Below are 24,614 nucleotides of genomic sequence, written 5' to 3' on the forward strand. Positions count from 1 at the left end.
CATGCCAGTCAGGCTCAGTGGAGAACTCACTTTGGCCGGTTTGAACAGAAAGGGGTTACTTGCAAGGTGCTGCAGACCACTCTGGGTCACTCGGAGGACTGCAGACGCAGACTTTCTCGGGCTTCCAGCAATGACCCAAGGCATGGCACTGACCACGGTGGCCCTCTGCCTTCCATACCCCTGTGACTTCTTGGGGTTGGCAGAACCTACCACAGCAAGGGCATTTGGGAAAAACTGACTCTCGGTACACAGCCTCCGTAGGAGAGGAAAGCACACAGGCTGCTGTGGGGACAGAGCCAGGAGTGCAGTTTCCAGGCTCAGCCTCACGTGGAAAGGTGCTGGCTCAGGTAGTAAATGGCCATCAACTATGACTGGATGGCCATCAGCTGTGGCTAGTTGGCCGTCAGCTGTAACCAGTGAGCCCTTGGCCACTAATATAACTGCCGTGGCTACGCTGGCAGCAAATGGGGGCTAGCAAGAGGATGGTGGCTGAGCTAGCAAGAGTGGATTGCAGCTAGCAAGTGAGGTTGGTTGGCAGAGAGAAGTGAACAGCGGGTTGCAGATCCTGTGGCTCCTGCCTCCTGTGTCTCCACCCCAGCCGCCAGCGAGAATACAGTGGTGTGACTCCCCTCCTATGGCTCCGTGGGTGTTCCTTTTTGGCCTCACCATGTCCTGCGTTCTTGTGTGGGGAACGGGAGCTGAGACCCCGCGTGACACACACACACACACACACACACACACAGTCACAGTGAAGTGGGGCCCCGAAATGGGCCTGGACCCCGGCTCCCCCAGGCCTCACTCAGCCAGGCCCCTTCCCTCAAACCCCACTTTCTGACTCCAGGGTCGGGGAGGGAGCTGCCCAAGTAAAGACCACCTCAGTTTTCTGAGTTCTCATGGCACTTTATTCAGTCTCACACTTCTTTGTAGTTTAAGAGAATTTGGATATTTCTCAAAACATTTCAAAGTTAATGACTCCTTCTATAAACACTCAAATGTACCGAAGAGTCGATTTAACATTTAGAGGTAATTCAATGTCATGGATACAGATACATGATCTCATGTATGTCATGAAAATTTTCTCCTACTGGATTTTTTTTGTCATTCAACTCTGTCTCTGGTTGATTTTGTCATATTCAAGTTCTAGATTTCGATGTGGCCACATCTATCAGGCTTGTCCTTTACAGCTCCTGGATTCATTATGCTCTGGAAAGTTTTGTAGCCCAAGGAAATGAAAAATAGATATGTATATATTTTTTGTACAACAAAAATAACCAGAAGTTTAATTTCTTATTTTACATTTTGAATGCATTTGGATTTTGTGTGTGTGAGTATATGGAATGAGGAAGACACCTTATTTTTTCCTCCACCAGTAGATCCTTTACTCAACAAATGTGGTTCAGAAAATTGACTTTTCCCTATTGGTCTGACATACCACCTTTATCATAAGCTAAATTAATTTATATCTGTTTTGTTTTATTTATCTTTTTGTCAGTTCCTTTGCCAGTACTGAATTGTTTTTAATTATTATAGCTTTAAGGTTGATTTGTCATAAGATAGGTAAATTTCCCCTAGTAATTATCTTTTCCTTGTTTCATTTTTTTAAGTTATCTATTTTGATTTGTTGAAATTAAGTTCCTAAAATATTCTTATGATTTTTATGGCAATTGCATTAAATTTACATTTCTTAGTCTTCCCTTTCAGAAAAGTATTACATCTCTCAATTATTCAGATTAATTCTATGTTTTTTAAAATAAAGAACTTATCTATTTACTGTTAAGTTTATTCCTAGGTACTTAAACATTTGTTGCTGCTGTGATTGGAATCTGTCTCCATTACATGTTTAATTATGTTGTAAAATATTGTGAAAGATTTCAAAATCCATGCACCCACCATTAGATTTAACAAATGTTAACATTTTCCTACATTTGGTTCAGATCCTGTTCTTTAAAAAACTAAAGAACTCATAGCTACAGTAATCAAGACAGTGTGGTACTGAAAAAAGGAAAGAGCAATTGATCAATGCAACAGAATAGAATGTCTAAAAATAGACCCAACACATATAGTCAAACGGTTTTGTCAAGGGGGCCAGTGTGGCTGAGCAGGAAAGGAAGGCTCTTCCACGAGTGCTACTCTCACCAGTGGGGGCCAGTTCAAGCTGTATCACAGACATAGAGGTAAAAGTCAACACAGCAGAACTACTAGAAGAAAATGCAGGAGGGTTTATTTATAGCCTTGGGGGATTTCTCAGGGCACAAAAAAACGATAGACACAAAAGAAAAAAATGATAAATTGGACTTTATCAAAGTTAAACACTTCTGCTCGTCAAAATTATCATCAAGAAAATGAATGCGCAAACCACAAACTGGTAGACAATATTCATGGCACATATAATTGGCAAATGATTTGTATCTAGAATATGTAAAAAATCTTGCAACCCAATAATAAAGAGACAAATATTCAACCTTTTTTTTTTTATGGGCAAAGACTTGAAAAGACATTTTACAAAAAAGATATACAAATGATCAATAAGCACATGAAAAACTTCTTAACATCATTCACCATCAAGGACATATATCTTCTAGAAAGGCTGAGAAAGACTGACAACAGCGAATGTTGGGAAGATTATGACATGAGTGGAGCCTTTTACATTGCCGGTGGGAGTGGAAAATGCTACAACCACTTTGGGAAACTGTACTGCAGTTTCTTAAAAAGACATATATATATATATATATATATACACAAATTTTTTTCCCCTATGACCCAGCAGTTTCCCTTCCAGGTATTTACTCAAGAGAAACTAAAAATATTATATCCCCCAAAAGCCTTGTACAAGAATGTTCAAACCTTATTCATAACAGCCAGAGACTGGAAACAACCCAGACATTCATCAACAGAATGGATGAAGAAACCACCACAGCTATAGAAAGTCTTACTACTCAACAGCCAAAAGAGAGAAACCACATGCAACATCACGGTGAATCTCAAAAATAGGATGCTGAGTGAAAGAATCCAGGCTCAAAAAAGTACAGCTGTGGGGTTCCTTTTCTATTTTCTATGAGAGTGTAAAGTAGTAACCCACGATGAAAGACGTCAGCCCTGAGGTGAGGTCGCCTCCGGAGCGAGGGGCGCAGTGAGAAGGGAAAGGATTTTCTGGGGTGATGGGAAGGCGCCTCGCCTTGCTGTTTGTATCCATCAGAACTGATTAGATGGTGTACATCTGGGCATTCCGCTGTCTGTAAATTACACCCCAATAAAGACCACAGCCAAACATCTCGCAGAAGCAGCTGAAGGTTTTATGTTCCTTCCCACAGTCCTATCCCCTTCCTCCCTCCCCAGAGAAACTCAACTCCAAGGTCAGTGAGATTCAGTCCATGTCTTCATTATTTTGTTACATCTGTATGGATCCATAAACAGTAATTAGAAATGTCTCGTTTAGTAGAATCTGTACAGCAGACAACAGCTGCTGGCCCTTCTCACCCAGCGTATGTGTCTGGGGTTCATCCCCGTCCCTCTGCGTAAATCTGTATCTGCTGTACACTCATTGTACGAAAGCATCACACTTTCTTTACCCATTCCTTTGTTGATGGGCTCTCAGGGGCTTCCAATACTGCGCTGCACACCTGGCATCGCGCTAGGTAACACCACAGGTGTCATTGTCCCTCTTCCACCCACAGTCCCGAAGTGGGCGGAGGGTAGGCGTTTTCACTATGGCCAGCAGTCTGGTCCCTGAGGGTGTGCAGACAGACGTGAGTGCTCAGGCTGAAGACCCTAAGCTGCCGTCTCACGACCACCTCCGTTTTCATGTGTGGTTGAGCATCTCTTTAAGCGTTTGCTGTATTTACCCGTCATCCTGGTTTCCTCCCCTGGGAATTGCTTCTTGCCGTTACATTTTCTCATGTTTACTGCTGGTGTCTTTTCTGGTTCATTTGGTATTTGGCGCCCTTACTGACTTTTCTTATTCTCTTGTTTTCTCAGTAGTAGAAATGTTTTACCTGAAAACAGTCCTTAGATGTAGCAGTTGTTTTTCTCATCTTCACACTGAGCAGGACCACAAGAATACTGAGTTTGAACAGCAGTGGCAACCATCCTTTGTTGTTTTTAACGTGCATGGGGATATGGTGACTCATTTCATCACAATATTTGTTTATTTGTTCATTCATTCATCAAGTATTTCTTGGCCTGTATTTTTGTGCTAGGCACTGTTTTTGAGTCTGGATATATAATAATGAACAAGGTGGACACATATGAACATTAAATTGAAAATAGAGTAGGGTACCCTGTTTGAGAGAGACAGACACTGTGTTTGGCATTGGGTTTTGATAGACATCTTTTTTAAAGTTGGGAAGAGTCATGCTATTCCTAGGTTAGAAATTTGTATCAGGAGTAATTGTTGAATATCATCAAATGTATTTTTAGCACGATCAATACAACATGATTTTTCCTGCTCTACACTATTAGTATAATAAATTATGTTATAAGATTTCCTAATATTGAACCATCCTTTCATTCTTGGAATAAATTCTACATGGTCATGACCTGTCATTCCTGTGTTATACTATTCAATCTCACGTAGGATTTTTGCATTTATTTTAGTTTCTCTTTTGTGTTACTGTTGATTTTAATATTATGTTGCTGTATTCGAAGAACAAATTAGGGATCTTGCCATATTTTTTTTCTGCTTTCCACATTAAATACCAGATATGCCCTGTTCCTTCAGGAGTGGGAAGAACTTGCCCATAAAATAACGCGGTTCTAGAGTCCTGGGAATGAATGCGTGAGCTAAGCCAGAGCTGTGTCAGCTACTGTGCCTTCCATTTCTTCCCTGTGTTATTGAACCATTCTGTCAGGAAACTGGCCACACGGCACCCTGAAATGGGGCAGTTGCAGAGACTTCAGTGATGATGACTGACAGGCAGTTTACTCCAGGTGGGCAGGGCTGAGGACCCACAGAGGGAAGGTGGGGCCAGGCATTAGCCGTCCCAGAGTCTGTCCCAGAGAGCAAGCGGACAGAGCCGGATGGATCCTGGAGAAGGTTCCTTGCCGGAACCAGAGCCCTCAGCACAGTGGCAGCCCACCTGGGATGATCTGAAAAGGAGGGACTGCCCCCCCTCCACCCCAACCTCTCCTCCCTCCGGTGGGTCCCTCCCACACCGAACCCAGAGCGGTCAGCCTTCAGGGACAGAGAGGGCAGAGGTGACCTGAGGAAGGAGGGTATCTGGGGGATTCCTGCCCTGCATCCACAGGGCTCCACCGTGGCCCCCTCCACTTCCCCCACTTGGCTGTAAGGTCTTGGGGAAGCGTCCTGTCTTCAGTAAGACTGCAAAGCTGCCTGCGTCGGACTGGGACCACTCAGTCCACTAGCTGTGGCCAGCGCCTCGCTGCTTGCTGACCCCCCCGCAGGCCGAAGCCCATTAGATCAGCTCTCTAACCCCCGGCCCCTCCCCCGCTTGATGTGCAGGCGGACAACAGGACAACAGGAGCCACGCCTGAGTCTCTGGGGAGCCCTCAGCTGCTTCCTTCCACCCTCCACCCAGCTCAGCGTGGACGCTGGGTGTCCTGATTTCTTAGCCCCACCTAACAAACAACATACGTGTAGTGTAACACAGAAAGGGACAGCCCTTCCCGACTTCTCTGCACTCCACAATCCACAGGCACAGCTCAGAGCTTCCCCGGTCTTTGTGGACGCATAGAGGAGAGAAAACAGCGGAGGGGCCATGAGGCGTGTGCTGGGGACCTGGGTGACTTTTCAAGAGTCAGCACTTCTTTCTCAGCTGGAAGCAGTTGCTCTGCAGACATGGGTACCCAGGATGGGCTCTGGCCCCAGCGCAGCCATCCGACTGCCAGCTGCTGCTGGCCAGACACTGAGTCAGCAACCCGCAGCACGCAGAGCCCCGCGGAGCGGTGCACAGGCAGTGCAGATCCCTGGGCACCTCCCAAGCTGGAAGCCCAGGACCCATTCACTTGGGGCCTCACCAATCTCCACCCCTCGCTGAGTGAGGTCTCCCAGCTCTGCTCTGTCGCTCCCTGGCTCTGGGGTCCCAGTCCGGGATCCAGCAGTGCCTCTCTTCTGCAGGCTACTTCACTCCTTCATGACACACTGAGGTGAGATCAGGAATTGCGAAGAGGCAGGGTCTCCAGCCCTGCCCACTCTCCAGCTGAAGAGCCTCCATTAATTAAAGCCTGCGTGGGCCAGTTGCCCCAACCTGCTTCCCACCATCCCCCCAAAGCTGCCTGGCCCCCTGTGTCTCTGGCCCCTGAAAAGCTACTGGAGTCCTGGAAAGAGTGCTCAGCCAGGGGTCCTATCAGGCACCCTCTGACCCTCAGGAGCCTTTTCCAGTCTCTCAGCCTTGGTTTCTTCATCCACAAAATTGGGGTGATAATTGTGCCTCCCTATTCAGGATGGCGTGCAGGAACTGAAGTCAGTTATTCAAAAGTAAGCACTTTGCAAATTCTGCATTGTGCTGCAGATGCTGGACGGGCCCAGGTCACTGGTGTGAACCAGGAGCAGGTGTCTCTGGGCTGCCTGCCTGGCTGGCCCTCTGTGTTCCAATGTGGCCTGTCCAGCAGGCGCCTCCAGTCAGCTCAGCTCCAGCCAGGCATGTCCAGCCGCAGGCTGCCCTCAGGTCAGCCTGATCGAGAGTCTCAGCCCTCGTACTGTAGTCTCCGGCCTGCTCTTGGGCCCCAGTCCCACTGCACATTCCGGCCGGGGACTGAGGCTCTGTGGGCCTCCTTCCCCAGCACACACACTGCTGGCTGGTGTCGGTCCCAGCCCACTTTGGCCACCGCACATCGTGCAGGAAACCTGTCCACACTGTGGCTGAGGTTCCGGAATGCTCTGCATACATGCTGGCCTACCAGTCTGGGGACTCTGCCTCGTCCTCCTGCCCAGGACTGCACCCAGACAACCTGGTTCTCAGACAACTCACACGCTGCCTGATGGCACATTTGTTTTACTCTTCCCCAAAACCCAAGGAGGGCACTGTCCTCACTTGAAACAGGACCCGAGTCTCCCAGAGTATAGGATAAACGAGAACTCAGAGATGGGAATATCCCACCCACCCAGAAAGCCTGCACGGAGGAGGCACCCTAGCGGGGCCTGGGAGGGTGAGAAATCTCAGTGTGAGGGAAAGGAAGCAGAAACCGGAGAGGAAATGTGACTACCGGGTGGGTGGTCGAGGCCTGCAGTGGTGCAGCTAGGAGGGCATGCCTAGAGGATCAGCAAGGACCAGGTGGGCGAGGGGCCTCAGCCAATTGGGGGGACGCTGGGTACAGGATCCAGAGTCCAGATCAGAGAAACTGTCCCACACAGGTCATTCTTGGGACCTGGACCTGCTTAGCCCCTGAGCAAAGTGACGAAGAAAAGGGTTCTGGCTGGGCCAGCGCTCTGGCTTGGAGCCAGTCCTTCTCATTTTCCCATCTTGGCCTCAGTTTCCCCATATGTAAAATGCAGCTTTGGATCCCTAAGGGCCTTGAAGCTTTGGATCTGGAACCCCACCGCGATGCAGCTCGAGTCCACAGAGACACGCCCCCCGCCCCCCCCCCCGCCCCTGCCCCCCCCCGCGGCATTGCTCCACTTCAGGGTTCGGGCTCTGGACTCCGCAGGCCGCTCTCGCCTCAGCCTGACGCCCCTGCACTAGCACCATCCGGCTCTGCGCGTCAGGCTGGACACCCCCCGCCGTTGCTATGGCAGCGACATTGCCCGGTAGCGCAGGGGCCCTGAGTTTGGCTACCAGGGGTTGCCACGGCAACTAGGTGGGCCTTCCAGGGGCGGGGCTTCCAGGGGCGGAGCCTCCTGTGGGGCTGGGACCCGGTATCCAGCCGATGTTCGATGTTCCGGACCTCGGAGCTCGCTTCCCAGGCCCTTCCGGCGTGGTCCCTGCAGGGCGGTGGGCGCCGGCGGAGGTGCCCCGGGCTCGGCCGTTCCCGGTGGGGCGGAGGCTGCGCAGCCCCTTCCGCATCCCACGGCCGTCGGTCCGCCTGGAGTCCCCCAGGGCTCCCACCCAGCTTCGCAGCCAGGGACTCCGTAATCGGGGCAGGCGGCAGCCCAGCCTCACATCCCACCGCTCCCCCCCAAATGTCCAGGTGTCGCTTCTGCTCAGGTAACCTGTCTTTTGACTCCGTCTTTCATTTATTTATTTATTTTTTGTCACTGGTATTCTGCAGATTTAGTTTTATTTTTCCTATTCGGGATCAGATTGATTGCTCACTGGGCGTTTGTCTATCTGCAATTCTGGAAAATTCGAAGATTTTCCAGAATATTATTTCTTCAAATACAGTTGCAATGTCTCTCTATTCCTCCTTCTGGAATTTCAGTGCAGGGGCTTCCACCCTGACCCCACCCCTCCTTGGCTTTTGTGCTGAACCAGCCTCGTCTGGACTTGGGTTCCCGCCAGGCCGGAGCCTCACGGCCTGCTTTTCTTCCCAACCTTGGCACGCGGCTCTGGCAGGTCCAGGCCTCAAGGGGGGCCCATGTTAGACAATAAATGTTTATTTTCAGAAATTTATTTTGATGTGTCAGGTAGGATGCAACTTTATATATTTCCCACAGTGCCCTACACCAGTTATTAAATCATCTGTTTTCCTCAAATTATTTGAAACGATACCTTTATCATAAACTTTTGATGTATATCTTTTTCAATACTGGCATCTTGTTAATTATTAGAATTTCATAATATGTTTTAATATCCAATAGGACAGCTCCTCCTTGTTGCTCCCCTTTTTGACAGTTTTTCCTCATCAGTCTTGCATGTTTGTTTTTCCATGTGAACTTCTGTTGCTGTTTTAATTGAGACTGTATAAAATGTTACATGTTTAATTTACGGAAAACTGGACCTTTTACAATACCACTTCTTCCTTTCCAAGAATATGCTATGCGTTTCCATTAATTTGCCTCTTTTCAGTGTTTCTATATAATTTCTTTATAAATGAGAAACCTGCACATTTGTTGTTATTCTGGGCATCTCACCTTTCTTAGTGCTGTTGTGACTCCTCCATTCAGGCTCTAACTGGTTAGTGTTTGTTTTCATGGAAACTGTTGCCTTCTCAGTGATATTTTTTATTTTACCTGCCCCTAACTTACTGTTTCCTGTAGCTTGTCCCTTAAGTTTTCTAGGGAGACAATCACATCTGTAAATAATGATAATTTTGTTTCTTCCTTTCCAAAAATTTTCCTTTTTTTTTCTCATTTGTAATTGCAACTGTTGATACTTCTAAGTCAAACAAAGGTAGTGGTGTACGGCTGTCATTGTAACGGGACCCTTTTGTTGTTTTACCATTACAGCTATCCTTTGTATAGGGCTCACTGCGCCCAGCCCTGGTCTCAGCATTTCCCACGGGAATCCTTACCACTGTTGTAGGAGGTTGGTACTGCAGGAGAGGTGACAGACACAGGGGCTAATGAACTTGCCTGGAGTCACACAGCTGATGAGAATGAAGCTGGACTCTGATCCTGGCTGCCCGTTGACTGGACTCATCCACTGAGCCCCTGCAGGGCTGCTGTTTCCTCAGGTAAAGGACAAAGCCATCTTTGCCCAAAGGGCTCAGTTACTTGCTTTTTAACCAGACACGGATGGCCCCTAGGTCAAATGCCTTTGCAGCACCTATTGAAATCAACCTATTTCTGTGTATCCTGTGACTTACTAGAGTGGTAGATTATAGACGACCTCTAATATGGACCCACGCTTGCATCCCAGAGAAGGATTCACTCGTGGTGCAGGATCATGGCAATGCTATTTACATTGCAAGCAGTGCATGGCTCCTCCTTTACTCCACCCCACCCCCAGTCTGCAAGGGCGGCCTCCTCTCCACACCACAAGGAGGTGAAAGAGAGGAGGTTTGTTGTGTTGTGGACATTTCTGAAACAGGGTTTGGTCACTTTCTGAGGACCTGCCTGTGGGAAGGAGGAAGGGCAGCAGCCCCCAGTGGCAAGAGGGCGATTCCTTGACCTTGGTTCTGAGCTCATCAAATTTACTGGTTTTTCTTTATTCATGAAAATAAAAACCCACAATTTCACCTCCCACCTATCTTTCCAGAAGCTGTTTGGGGCCCACAGAGGAGTAAAGCCCTTGACTTGCATGTTAACAAACTCACAGGATACATTTGAAATGTGATCCAGGCGGACACTTGCAAACCAGAGGAGTCCCGGGGAGCAGGGTGGAGCGCACCCTGAAAGGAGATGCTGGTCTGTATCTCAAAAGAAAGGGCATCAGAATGTGCTGTTAAAGAGAGCAGACCCAAAATGGAGTCACTTGTGCTAAGTCCATCTCATCAAACACGACTTATCCTAATTGCACTCTTGGACTCTCCCAGGAATATGACCTTTAACCGCTCAGCTTGGAATTGCCTGGTCAGCACCAGTGAGGTAAAGCCCAAAGACCCCTTTCATCCCCCAAAACAGGGTGACCAAAGTCTGAAACTATCCACTCTTTGCTAGATATTTCCTTCCCCTGCCCCCTTTCTGTCAATAGAAACCTTCCCCTTTCTGCAGCTCGCAGGAGCTCCTTTCTACTCGCTAGATGGGATGCTGCCCGATTCATAAATCATTGAATAAAGCCAGTTTGATCTTTAAATTTATTCAGTTCAATTTGTGTTGTTTATAGTGGGTTGGGAGAATGTAGGAGGGTGTGCTGTTGCAGGGCTAAAATATGAAGATTTGAGTGTTAGTGCAGTCATTTTGATGGCAGGGGGCATTGAATCCTGTCATCACCCAGAAGGCAGAGGGAAAGGAGAGTTAGAAAGTATGAGGACATGAGTGAGAGCTACACAGGGGAGAAGGGCCAGCATACAGACGCTAGGACGAAGAACGGAGATATTATTACAACAGGGAAGAGAAAATATTTGAAATACAGTGGAGATAAATTTTCCAGAATTAAAGTAAAATAAAGAAATTCAGACTAGAAGGGGCTCACAAACAGGAGAGATACAGAGAAATCCACACCATTAGAAAGTTCTAGAAACATCCTGAGAGAAAGACAGGAGCCTGATGGATGTTGGACTTCTCGACAGCATACAAGGAGAAAACAAAGTAATATATTTAAAATATTGAAGGAAACAAACTTTGCACCTAGAATTTTATATCCAGCCAACTTGAAAGCATAATAAAAGTATTCTCAGCAATACAAGACTTCAGAATATTTTCCACCCCAGGACCCACATCAATAATACTTTGTATTTCATAAATAACAGAAATGCAAGAGAATCATCAAGAGGTATGGAAAATAAGGATGACCAAGCATGTTGGAATGTGTATTAATTATCTTAAAAAAATGCAAGAACCAAAGGGAAGACAAAGGGTATATCCACAATAACTCAGAACTATAATTCTGGACAATATCAATAGTGCCTGTGTGTCAGGACATGACCAAGCTAAAGTACTTGAGTTTTAGGGGGAATATGTAACTACAGAGGGTACATAGGGTAAACAAAAAGAAAAAAGAAACTCTAAGGGCAATGGCCACAAGAATAAAAATAAGTAAGGATAAACCAGCAGGAGAAAACTCACTCTACTCAATGAGAGAGAAACTGGAAAAAATATACAATAAACGGAAATGTTTATAAGATGGAAAAGCTAAGACTGAATATAACAGTAATTACTATAAATGTAAAAACAGATTAGATTCCAATTAAAAGGTAAAAACAGATTAGATTAAAAAATTCCAACAGTTGCCTAAAAGAGATGCACTTAAAAAAAGATACAAAATTTAGAACAAAAAAGTTGGCAAAAGGCATACCAGGCAAATATGAAACAAAGGAAACTGGATTGACATCTTAATATATGACATTCAAATTTGAAGCAAAAAATAAAAATAGAAAAAACCCCAACAACAAAGAAGGCCGCCACATGCATACTGGTGAAAGGGGGTCCAGAATGGTAACGCACATCCATCAGAATCATTCGATACCCAAGAATACGGCCCAGTGAGCATCAGATAACATCTGCCGGGATTTCAGGGATAAGTAAATATTTCAACAATTGTAACTGGAGATTTTAATTTAAAAATAACAATTTAATAGCTCAAGCAGACAAAACTTAGCAGAGACCTCCAAATCCTGATGAATGTAAGTAATAATCTTGAACTATTAAATATATACAGTACTCTATATCCATCAAACAGAGGTGAGGAATATTTACGGAAACAGACCAGATGTTAGGCCCTAAAAAAGCCTCAGTAAATTCCCGGGGCCACATTCCATGCAGATGGGCTGTGATGTTCCATTGGTGCTTCTACATCCTCTTTGCCACATTCCCTAAGAGACCGCCCTAAGTGGACCTGGTCTGTGGGTGCCCCTGCCCTCCAGCTGCCCCTTGGATTCAGCTAAAGAGAGCACTACCCAATCCTGGGAGAAGGGAGGGGGGGTTCAGGGCTTTGTTGCCCAGATCCCTCCTGATGGGTGTTCAGGCTCACTGGGTCCTCTTCTCCCACCTCCCCTGCATTCAGGCCAAAGTGCCACTCAGCCTTGTGGTTCCCCTAACTCTTACCCACACCTTTGTAAATAGTTCCTTTATCAAACACTTCTCAAATTACCCAGTTTGAATGTGCCATCTGCTTTCTGCCACGATCCTGACTGAACACAGACTTTGTTCTCAGACAATAATGCAATTAAATTAGAAGTTGGTAACAAAAGGTTATAATAAAAGAAACACTACTGGGAAGTAAGTAACATTATTAAATAACCCATGGGCTTAAAAGGAGATTATCAAGGACATTAAGAAATATTTACATCTGGATGATAATGAAAGCATTATATGAGTGTGTATGTCCAAATTTGTGAGACCTAGCTAAGACAGTGCTGTGGAAGGAATTTTGTAGCTTTAAATAGATCTATCAGAAAATGAGAAGGTTTAAAAATAAATGAGCTGAGCATTTAGCTCAGGATGGAGCAACAGATCAAATCCAAAGAACCAAAAAGGGAGGCAATAATAGATAAGGACAGGAATAAATGAAATAACCAGAAAGATGAGATTAACAAAACTGAAAGTTGGTCCTTTGAAAATGTTTTAAAGTATTAAAAAAGAAAATGCAAATAAAGTACGGAATAAAAGGGAGAAATAAGTATAGAAATAATAGGTATAAATAAATATGCTAGCAATTTTAAAACCTCAATGAAATGTATTAATTCTTAGAAACATGTAAAATGAGAATTTTGGTTCAAGAAATAGAGAACTGGACCAGATCAATAATTATGATGGAAGTGGGAATGGTTACGCCCCGCTCACACCCAGGTAGTTTTATTACTTCTACCAAAAGTTTGGAGGAAAAATAATTTCTCTATTATGCAAGTGGTTCCAGGAAATAGAAAAAGGAGGAGCTGTTAGGGAACTTTGTAGGGGAGGAGAGGGCAGGGGAGTGGAGGGGAGGGTGGTCTGGTGGATATGTACCTGCGCCCTTTTTCCTTTCACCGGCACGTGCCACACGTATACCGCACACCAAGGTGAGGTGCGTCCCACCTGACGACGTTATTTGCAGATTAAGTGGTTAAGAAAGCAAAGCCTTTACGGCGGCGCCTGGCGGTGGGGGGGGGGGGGGGAAGGGGGCGCTTAGCCAGGGGACACTGAGATGCTGACAGCAAGGCCTGGGCTGGAAAGGGATCGGCCCCGGTTTCATGGAGGCATGACGTCACCGCACCCACCGCAGTTCCGGTGGGTTAGCTGGCCAGAGGCTTTGTCAAAGTTGCCCAGCCCTGGTCGGCTTGTGGAGGTTGGTGACACACGCAGGGATGCCAATCAGCCCCTGGTGGCCCGGAGAGCGGCTGGGGGACTGACAAAGGCTGGGGTTTTCTAGTGTGGATCCAGAGCAGCGTGTGACTTGGTGGTCCAGGGAAGTTAGGCTCCAGAGACAGACAGGGTGTGACGATAGACGGGGCTGAAGACCTGGAGAAGTGGGGCGGGCGGAAGGTGGGGTCTCCACACCCCCAGGCCTGATGGGAAGAGAAGGCCGCAGGTCCGCTAGCCCGCGGGTTGCATCATCCTGCCCGGAGCGCTGTCTGCGTTGCTCTGGTCTCCAAGTGCTCCCGCGGAACTCACCTGTCACGCATGAGGCAGCGTCCCCCTCACGCCCCCTACAACTGCTCCCCGGTGCAAGGAGCCCACCCGATCTTTGTCCCTCTGCGACGACGCGTTTGGGCTGTTGGCTTCGCGGGTGGGGGCAGGTAGAGATTTCATGATTTCACTTGAAAAAGGTCATAGTCGGGGAGGGCCCCGCGTGGGGTCCGCGGGCAAGTTCGGTTGGCTGGGGGTGTTCGGGGTTGGACGCCGCGTGATCCCCTTTTCCCTGCAAGGTCGCGCGGGCGTGCGGGGGCTGCGCTGGGAAAGGGGGCGCCAAGTCCAAGCCCGGGTGTCGGCCCCCCACGTCTCCACCCAGCGCGCCTTGGTGTCAGCGGTGATGTCACAGCCCGGCCCCAACCTCCTTTGGCTCCAGCCCCATCCCCGCGGCGGCCGCGACGCCCGTCCCTCTCCCCGCGCGACAAACCAGCTGGTGGCTGGGGCTCTGGCGCCGCGCGCAGCCAACCAGCGCGGCGGGAGGGGTGCGGGGCGGGCCGGGCCGGGGGCGCGCAGCCCGTCACGCGGTGCCGCCGTCACTGAGCCCAGCGCAGCCCAGGAACAGCAGCAGCTCAGGGCTCGGGGACCCGCGCCCATGCCCGCACCCATGCCGAGCCGCCGCCAGTGACGCCGGAGAGGTAAAGCCGCCGCCGGCCGGGCCTCTGCGCGCCGCATCCTGCACCTGCACCTACTGTGCTCCAGCAGGGAGCTCGAGCCCGGCGCCGGCGAACTGGTCGCGGCCCGAAGCGCTGGCGCCGCGCGGCCCCTTCCCTTCCCCCGACCTCCCCCGTCCCCGCGGAGAACAATGGGGCAAATTCCGGGGTGTCCGCCCTTCATTCGCAGCCGGGCAGGGCCCTCTGGGAAGGCCCCTTCCGCGCAGCCCCTGCTGCAGCGGGACTCTCGGCTGGGATGGGCGGGGGTCACCAGGGGGAGGGCGCGCGCGGCCGGCGGCATCTCGAGACACGCTCCCTCCCCCTCTCCTGGAGAGCAGCCACCGAGCAGGGATGCGGCGCGGGCTGCGCCTGGACCGGCGGGGGCGGGGAGAGATGCAAAGAATGAGGATGGGGGCACCCGGGAGGGGCGCGGATGCAGCGGCGGGGCCCGAGGGAAGGGCGCCCAGGGCGCGGGTAGCTGCGCTGGTCCCCGAGGTGGGAGGGCGGCTGCCGGAGCCCAGAGCCAAACAGGCCGGCGGGCGGGGCGCGCCAGGGCTGCGGCGGGAGGGCTGCGCCGCCCACTTCGTGCGCATCCCGGGGGCTGCCCGTCACTCCCATCCCAGTCGTGTCCTCTTTCCAAGAGACCCCAGCTCTCTTCCAGAGGACCCGCGGCTTGGGAGGAGCCGCCAGCGGACAAGGCCTGCGTCTACGCAGCCAGCGCCCCAGGAACAGGTGTGGCCCGGCGGCGGGCGGGGAGGGGGCTGCGGGGCCGCGACGGCTCGGCTGCAGCGCTCCCCACCAGGCGCCCGGGCTCGGATGACAGGGCGGAAGCCTGCAAGAATGGCCCTTGCACTCCCCCTTTAAGCTGCCCCTCATTCTAACCCCCCCCTCCAAAAAAACCCAGCACGCAGCCCTTGCGCTCGGCTGGGGAGTGGGGTCCGCAGTCGGCTCGGCCCTGGGTGGGCGGGGGGACAGTGAGCTGCAGGGGCGGGAGGGGGAGGGAAAGGAGGGAATGCCAAGTCATGGGGCCTGCTGGGCGCTGGAGCGACGTGGCCCCGGCGCGGACCCGATGCGCGCCCACGTTCCCAGGAATAGGGACATTCCCCCAGAGACCGGCATAGCCCTCCGCGAGCGGCCGTCCCCCGTCCCCCGCCCGCCCCAGGCGGTGCCCACATTGCTGGGATTAAAGGTCTGTAAGGGCTAGCGGACTGGGTCTTGTGACTGCGGAGAGGAGGAGGTACAGTGGCCCGTCCTAACCCTGGGACTCAGGCACAGGGCGCCCCTTCCTGCAGAAGTCACATCCGACCTGCCCTCTCAGCCCTGCTGTCAGCTGGCTAAGGGGGCTCTGCCAGGGCCACCATGCCCATGGCCTCCCAGGCCTGAGAAGGCAGATTAAGGTTTGAAGGGAAATGATGGGGTCCAGAGTGGGGGGTGGGGGCTGTACCTGTGGCGGCCATTTTGCAGGTGTGGTTGGCTGTGGCTGTGGGATGAGGTGTGGCTCCTGCAGTGGGGTAGTGTCTGCAGTGCAGGGTGAGCACCTGAAGATGGACAGAATGTTATCTGTGGGGTGTGGTCCACAGGGCAGAGAGGCTGGGATCAGGTGCGGAGTCAGGGCCCCTCAACCCCAAGGCTCCCAGGGAGGGCCCCTGTAGGGAGGCCATGCCCCAAGCCTGCTGTGTGACCCCTCCCCCAGTGCCCCACAGACTGTCCCTCCCAGGACCTGCTGCTGGGCAGCCACAGCCAGGTGAGACTGAGGCTCTGCCCGAAGCGCGGAGCCCAGAGCCCCTGCTGGTGCTGGCAGAGCTTGGGTTCATACCCAGACCCACTGGATGGAGGGGCCCGCCACCCAGCCGTGCCCTTTCCGTCTTCCAGTCTTCCATGGTGTCACCAGGGCTGACCCAGGGCTAACCATGTCATTTGGAAGCAGAGCAGGGAAGTCCTCCTTTGAGGGGGGTTGGGGGCAGACAGGGAGTTAGGGGACAGACATAGGAGGGAGGTGGGGAGGGGAGCAGCACAGCCCGAGGGAAAGGACCTGGGGATGGGGGAGCCTTCTGGGCCCACTCAACTCTCATAGGCCGACCAAGGCAGATGAGCTGGGTGTGGCAGTGTGGCGGGGGGATGTTTTGATGGGGTCCTGGTAGCATGGGATGGAGGTCGGGGCTGTGGAGAGGCCCCCAGTTCTGGAACCTTGGCTTGGCCTTTGGGATTACCTGACCAGGCCAGCAGAGCCCTTCAGGCGCAAAGCCCTGCACTTCCGAGAGCGGGAGGGGTGTGTGTGTGGGGGGGGCGGGGGTGAGCTGCCGCCCCTCGTGGAGGGGTGGGGAATGGCGGGCCGGGGGTCGCTCAGCAGCTGGTGAGCCCAGGATGAGCACGTGGTTGGCCACCTGCCCAGTCCCATTTCGTGTCCTTAGGCCCAGGACAGGGACCCAGGGTGCCACCTCTACTGTCCCTCTCTCCCTTTAACGCCCTAGAGCATATCTGAGAACTCTCTTGGGGCTGGACCACACCCAGCCTCAAACCTCTCTGCTTGGGGGTGTCCAGGGGCCCAGCCAGGCTGGTGGGTCAGAGAAGTGCTCTGTTCTACAGCTGCTCTGTTAGCTGACCAGACTGCCCACCTGGTCCCCCCTTTCCCTGACAGGCACACCCAGGGCAGGGGCGAGGGGTGGGGCCCGGCGGGCTGTGCGCTGCATGCCCCACCTGATCTAGCAGGTTTGCTAGATCCTGGCTGCTGGCTGAGGGGCGATGGCTGACCCCCAGCACCCTCAGAGCCTCCAGCCCCCAGGCTCCAATGCAGGGGTCAGTGCCCCAATGCAGGGGTCAGTGCCGTGGCGCAGTCAGCTGAGGCCGAGCCTCCTCACCCCTCTGGGTTCCTCCCACTGCCCACACACCACCCCACACCTGCTTTCTCCCTAGCTTCCTCCACATGGCTTGTGAAGCTGAACCCCTGATCTGGACACACAGCCTGGGAGGCTGGGCACCCCGCTTCTGACCTTGGATTTAATCCCATAATCCCCAGCCCTGTTGTAAGCCCACTTCAGACCCTGGCTCTCGCCTCCACGTCTGAGGGTGGGGAGTGTCCCCTGCGCTCCTCCTCCTGCCCAGGGTTGGGGGTCTGAGGAGGGCAAGGCTGCACCTGCCTGCCCAGGCCCCTGTTCTTACTCCTCGCCCTTCCCCACGTGGCCCCTGGGCTGGAGCAGCCACCCTGTACACACTCACTCACACTCACATGTTCTCTCACACACTCACCCCACACAGGCTCACACTCATGCTTATGCACGCGCGCACACACACACACACACACAGTCCCTGCCCGGGGCCCCTCTTTCCTGGAGCAGTCCCCCCAACCCCACGTGAGGTTCCTCGATGCCCCAAAAGGCTGCCACCACCCTGAAGTCTGCTATAGGCACCCCAGGGGGTCACCTTCTCCCACTGTGATTTGGAGGAAGAGAGTGAGCATTTGCTGGGTGCAGACTGCAGTGTACTCCTCATGTGAGCCCCTCATCTGGTGCCCCCAAGACCGATGGGAAGGGTGAGACTTGTCAGGGAGCTCCTGGCGGGGGCGTGGGGTTGTACCTGTGGCGGCCATTTTGCAGGTGTGGTTGATCACCGCCTCAGCTGGGGCTGTGGGGTGAGGGTCGTCCTCCTTCCCAGCTTCCTGTAGCTCACAGGGCGGAGCCCCTTCAGTGCTCATTCCCTCCAGCCTTCCTGCTTTCCCCCACTACCCACTCCTGCACAGTAGGTCCTCAGCGACTGCTGTTTCAGGTAGAGCCAGGAGCTTTAGCCCCAGCTGTTCATTTCCGGAGGTCCCAGGGTGAGCAGCTGCCACCCTGTCAGGGGTAGGAGCCCTCTGTGTGTGCCCCATTCAAGTCCCCCCTCCTTTGTGTCTCCCGAAATGCAGCTCTATGTTTAGGGGTGGAGTGGCCCTGACTGCTTCTGCAGGCCTGGCTCCCCGCAGACCCCCTTTCCCTTGAGCCCAGGCTTCTTCAGAGGGAGGCCTGTGGTGCCCAGGGATAACCTACAGGGTGTCAGGTGTCCTGCGTCCCGCCCTCAGGTCTCAGCCCTGCCAGTGACACTCAGGTGGGTTTCACTTTCCTTCCCCATCTGTCATCAGCTCAAGCCAGGAGTGTGAGAGGCAGGGCTGGAGTGTTAATACCCAGGCCATGGGTCAGTGGGGACCAGGCTTCTGAGGGGCTGTCAAGGGGCTGGGGCAAGGGGGTTACTCAGCTTCTTGGTATTACTGTCCACTGGTACTGGGGTCAAGGCCACACCATGGCGGCAGGTCCCTGGTGCTCGGGAGGGTGGCAGCTCCAGGATAAGCAGGGATGCAGTAGGCCACATCCAGACCAGACAGGAAAGCTTAGGGCTGCATCTATCCCCTTTGCTTTAGCTTCTCACTCAGGTAGGTGTTTTATTTTCCTTAGAGCTGAGCTATCTTTTTCTTCTGTTGAACACATTTCTTTTGTCCTCACTTTCCCCAGCTGTCAGTCATACTCTGTCTTCCTGGCACCTCCACCCTGGGAGCCAGCTCCCTCCTGTCTGTCATCTGCCCCTTTCCCGCCCTCCTACTGCTCGCCACATCTCTGGGTTGGAGTCTCTGTGCCTTGGCCTCCAGAGCTGCTTCTTTCTCGGTTTCCTGTCTTGTTTTGCTGGAGCACATCCTTGTGTGACTTTCCAGATAAGGTGATGAGTCCTTGGCGGTGTGAGAGCGTCTTTGGTCTGTCATCACATTGGGTAGATGGTTTGTGGGGGTGAGGAGGCACTTGTTTTTGGTAAATCATTTCTCTCAACCCTGAAAGCATCACCAACACCTACGACATCCAGTCCAGTCACCTCTGAGAAGTCTTTGTTGGCAACTGTTTTTGCTGGTCATGTGGTCACAGCTGCACTAGTTACCGCCATCTTGTGTTCAAAGTGGTTGTGCCAGTGATCTTCTCCCAGGTGGACCACTCCTTCCTGGTGTACCCTTACAACATTTAGTGTTGTGTGATCTTCCAGTGTTGTGATCTGATGGCTATGTTTTGAGCCACGCTTTCTTAATGACTATTGTCGTTGAGTATCTTGTCATGTAAATTACCTGTACTTATCTTTTGCCCATTTTTTCTTTTGTGTCTTTATTTTCTTTGGTTTTTGTCTGTCCTCTATGCCCTGCACAGGAATCCTTGTCTATCGTATGTGCTGCAGACGTTGTGTGTTTGCGGGGCCTCCCTTCACCCATCCAATGGTATCTTGGTGGCGAGCTTTTCCTTCCGGTGCTTTCTGTGGGCTAAGTATTCCTTCTTAAAGGACAGCATGGAGCTATCACTCTTCTTCTTTTCCTTCTAAAACTTCGTTGTTCACACTTAGGTCTTCAACCTACATGGAATTTGTTTGGTGTAAAAATGGGATCTAATTTCGTATTTTTCCATATGGCGAGCCAGTGTCTTAGTCTGTTCGGGCTGCTATAAGAGAATATCACGGACTGAGCATCTTATAAACAACAGAAATTTGTTTCTCACAGTTCTGAGGCTGGAAGTCTGAGAACCAGCGTGGCTGGTTCTGGTGAAGACCTTCTGGGTTGTACGTGGCCCAGAGCAGAGAGGAAGGAAGCTGCCTTGGGACCCTTTACAAGGGCACTAATCCATTCACGGGGCTCCATCCTCCTGGCCTCATCTAATCCTAATACCTCCCCAAGACCCCCCCAAGACCATCACATAGGGGTCCAACAAATGAATTTGGGGGACACAGACATTCGGTCTGTAACACCAATTTCCCAAGCATCGCTGGTCAGTCCTCCCTCTTGTTATTGACCTGTGAAGTCACCTTTGTCAGCTATCAGAAGGCCTGTATCTATGTAGGTCTGTTTCTGGGGTCCCTTCTGTCCCATTGCTGGTCACTTGCCTTGTCCCAACCACCCTGTTTTAATTACTGTAGCTTTACACTAAGACTTGGTATCAGTGGGGCGTGTTGCCTTCTGTCCTCTCGTGTTTCTTCAGACCGTTATTAATATTCTTAGCATCTTGTTCTTCCATATACATTTTTAGGAGCAATTTGTCAAGTTTCACAAAAAAACCTGGCTGAAATTTCATTGAATTTTTGGATTTATTTGAAAATAAAGATTTTTTAAAGAAATTTCTTTTCCACAAAGAGGTTTAAGTTCTTCATTTAGATTTTCTATAAATTTTTTGGTAAAGTTTAAAATTTTTCTCCATGAAAGTTAATATATGCATCTTTTGTGACATTTATTCCTATAAAGGTACTTTATCATTTTGGTTCTTTTCAAAGTGGTACCTTAAAAAATATTTTTAACTTTGTCTAGTGTATACCCACATGGTTGGTTCCTAGCAGCTTTGCTGAACTTTCCCACTAATGCAAATAATTTGTCTGTGGATTCTCTTGATGTCTGTGTCCATAAGCAAATAGTCTGCGAATAATCTGATCCTTCCAGGCCTGATTTTAAGTTTTTCTAAAGTTGCTCTAGAGTACATATCACTCCAGGGATGGTTGAGCCCTACTAAAGTATCATTTCTTTGGGGTGTCTACTGAATGTCTGGGAGTGGGGGAACAAGAGAACTCCATTCCAGCGGTAGAGTGCAGATGTCTTCTTACTTTGTGTGAGCTTTGGGGGTTATTCCGTCTTCTTTGCCTGGACCACATGGGCCTGGACCCCTATGCAAATTTCTGGAGCTCCTTGATTGAGCTACTCCCCCTTTCCAGAACTCTGACCACAACTTTCAGCTGCCTCAACCTATCCAAACTCTCACCCCCGTCTCCTCAACTCATCAAAGCTGCCGGGAGCTTTGGAGTGATCGTAGGGCTCGCTTGGTATGTTTCCCTTTTCTCAACAATCCCCGTCCTGCTCTACCTGTTGTACAATGTCTGAAAACAGTTGTTTTCTTAAACTTTGTCCAGTGTGCTAGTCGCTGTTTACAGTGGGAGGTTAAGTGTGGTGCTTGTAACTCCATCGTGGCTGACGGTGGATGTGCCATAAGTTTGGCTAGTAGTATTTTCATGATCATTTACTACTAAGCTTATTTATATCCATTGTGATTTTTCCTTATGTGTATTAGTTATTTAGAAGTTTATTTTTCAATTTCTAAGCATATGGGTTTTTAATGATTTTTTTTATTGATTTTTAATTGACTTGTGTTGAAATCGCATGACCCATTTGATCCAGTTTTTGAAACTTATTAGGGGTTGCTTTATAGCCTACTACATGGTAAAATATTGTAAATGGTCCATATGTGTTAGGAAAGAATGTGTTTCTCTAATTTTTGAGAACAAGAGCGCACATACGTTCATTGGTTCATGGTTATGTTATTCAGTCTACACCCTTACTAGTTATGTGTCAGCCTAACCTGTCAATTACTGAGAGGTGTATTAAAATTCTTACCATGCCAAATTAATGAATTGTTCTCTGTGGCATGATTCTTAATCTTGGTTTTATGTTTTCATCATTTTGTCTCTCTGGGACCATTCTGGGTAATTTTTTCTGACACATTTTCCAGTTCATTAATTCTCTGTTCAGTTCCATTTAATTTGCTGATTAACATGTCTGCTAAGTTTTAAAATCTAAATGGTTACATTTTCCTCGCTAGAAGTTCTGCATGCTCTTTCCCCATTATTTCCCATTCGTCTTATTTCCGTAAACATTTTAACCATACTTGTTTTATAGTCTGCATCTGTTAGTTCCAATAGCTGAAGTCCCTGAGGAGCTAATTCTGGTTTGCTTTCCCTTGCCCCTGCCCCAGCTCTTGCTCATGCTGGATTGCTTCTCTGGTGTTTGCTGAGGTCTGATCGTGAGCTCACATTTGACTGATCATCTGATCTTCAGGTTGGGGACCTGAGGGAAGGAAGCTATTTGCAAGGACGATTTGGATTTGGTTTCAGGTGCCTTGGGTGCAAAACCTGAGACCTACTCTGTGCTAATTTCTCAGTGGGGTTTACTGATCATGCAGGTATGTAAATAGGAAACCCCAACCTGCGTGAGGACAGGTCTGTGGCCTCAAATTCTCAGAATCACTAGCTTTTTCGCCATATGGCCTGGAGAGTCATTCAGACGAACTCCCCTGTGTTTCTCTGATGGCGGGTGGCTTTTCCCCAGCCTCCATTTCACTGGGGTTGTAGCTTTGGAGGATCCGACTTTCTGGTTCCAGTCCTGACTTGCACGTGTTTCAGGCCGTTCCTCCCTTCTCCCACCTGGCAGGTGAAACCCAGTTCTCTGCACTTCTGGTGTCAGCAAATGCCTGTGCTTCCTCCCAGGTGGGCCGGCCACTTCGATTTTGGCTTCTCCTTCCTCTTTCCTCTTTCCTTCCCCTTAGAAGTTTTCTTATTTTATTCTGACGTTTGCTATTCATCCCAAGTTTCCAGGTGATTTCTAACGGGGGAGGGTGTCTTGCCCATCACATTGCCAGAAGTGGAAATCTCTCATTCGCCTTTTTTTCCCTATCAATTGAGAAGTATTAATTTTAATGAGCAAACTGATTTTTATCTTCACACATACCAGGGTTTGTCCACCAAACTGCAGTCTTTTAATTGATTAAATAATTAAGCTTAACTATTTTGTGGAATTATTTAAAAATAATTCTTTTTGGGTTAAACATGAACACAGTTTAGAAGAGTCAAGTATATCTTCAAAACTTATTTAGGAAATCAGCAGTTTTTGCTCTCCATCCTCAATCTCTTTCAACTCTCTTAGTTGCTTTGTTGTTGTTGCTATTTAGCTCTATCTTGCTAAATACTGTGCTCATTCTGCTAATTTTTGGCCTGTTTTAGAAGTTACATAAGTTGTTATAAAGCGTGTACCCTTTTGTGTTCGTTTCATCTTTTCTCAGTGTTATGTTTGTGAGATTTATCCATTTATCTTCTCTTCCTCCTGAAAGGACACTAAAATAACAGTAAAGATAAACTAGAGAAAGACCCAAATCTTCCATAAGGATGATACAACAGAAGAGAAGGCACAGCAACCACATTCTGGAAAATGAAAAGCAGAACCCACGTGGTAACTGGTAGCAGAGGGGAAATTGGGAAGCAAGCTGTGGACGTCCCACAAGGCTCCGGAGCTGGGTCCCCAGCTGCCCCGGCAGTGGGGGTACAAGTCAAGAGGACTCGTCCAAAGTTGGCTTTAGAAGCAGTGAGATGCCCCAAGCTTCTCCCGCACTGCTCCTTCTCCATCTCTTTTCCTCTTTCTAATCCTTCTCTCTTGTTGATCTCATCCATTCCTGTAAGAATCAGTGCTCACAAGTGACTGGTTCATTTTTCCTGCCCTGGCACCTCCTGGATATCTTCAGCTCCCCAATGCTGCTGATGGGGGGTGGGGGGATAAGAGGGGAACAGACAAGAGGGGAACAGACGAGGGCAGAGCTGGGTCCCCCCTCAGGGCAAATCTTCCAGTCCCAAAACTCCCTGAGGGATGCTGGGGTTCGCGTTGACCTGGGCATGATGCGGAGGAACCCCCTGAACCCTGATGGTTTTGAAGCTATACATTTCCTTGTGAGACCTGCTGTAGCTCATTCCACAGTGCTGATATATTATTCCATGTTAATTATTGTTCAGTTCAAAATATTTTCTCATATCCTGTGAAATTTTTCTTTTCTTTGACCCATAAGAATTGTATGGCTTAATGTTCAAGCAATTGGGGGATTTTGTAGGGTTGTTTTCTTTTTTCTTTTGTATGGACGTATAGCATTACTTTTCCACTTACATGGTAATGTCGGTACTTTAGAAACTTGTCTTTGGCTTCCATCATTTCTGTTGAGAAGTCAATTGTCAATCTTATTTTTGTTCCTTTAAAGATTATATGTCTGTGATTTTTTTCTGGCTGCATTTAAGCTTTTTTCTTCATCATTGGTACTCAGCCGTCTTCTTATGACGTGGCTTGGTGACGTTTTCTTTATATTTATCCTGCTCTGTGTTTGCAGAGCTTCTTCAATCTGTGCACTGATATG

The 24,614-nt window shown here is 49.8% G+C and overlaps 1 protein-coding gene and 1 long non-coding RNA gene across 19 annotated transcripts in view; both read left to right on the forward strand.

Annotated features, from left to right (window-relative positions):
- Positions 1 to 7,762: 7,762 nt before the first annotated feature.
- LOC117026027 (uncharacterized) lies at positions 7,763 to 10,549 on the forward strand. Its single transcript, XR_004423679.1, has 3 exons — positions 7,763 to 8,099; positions 9,281 to 9,507; positions 10,032 to 10,549. It is a non-coding gene; the product is annotated as an uncharacterized LOC117026027 (long non-coding RNA).
- A 3,946-nt stretch (positions 10,550 to 14,495) lies between these two features.
- Positions 14,496 to 24,614, forward strand: part of KIF1A (kinesin family member 1A) — an 80,591-nt gene continuing 70,472 nt past the window's right edge. For 17 of the 18 annotated variants that reach the window (XM_033111561.1, XM_033111565.1, XM_033111566.1 and 14 more), the window contains exon 1: positions 14,520 to 14,676. The gene's annotated coding sequence lies outside the window, so the exon portion shown is untranslated. Of the gene's footprint in view, positions 14,677 to 24,614 lie in introns of all 18 variants that reach the window. The other variant, XM_033111578.1, reaches the window with a different exon arrangement.

This window comes from Rhinolophus ferrumequinum, chromosome 8 (assembly GCF_004115265.2).
Source record: "Rhinolophus ferrumequinum isolate MPI-CBG mRhiFer1 chromosome 8, mRhiFer1_v1.p, whole genome shotgun sequence".
NCBI classification, from domain to species: domain Eukaryota; kingdom Metazoa; phylum Chordata; class Mammalia; order Chiroptera; family Rhinolophidae; genus Rhinolophus; species Rhinolophus ferrumequinum.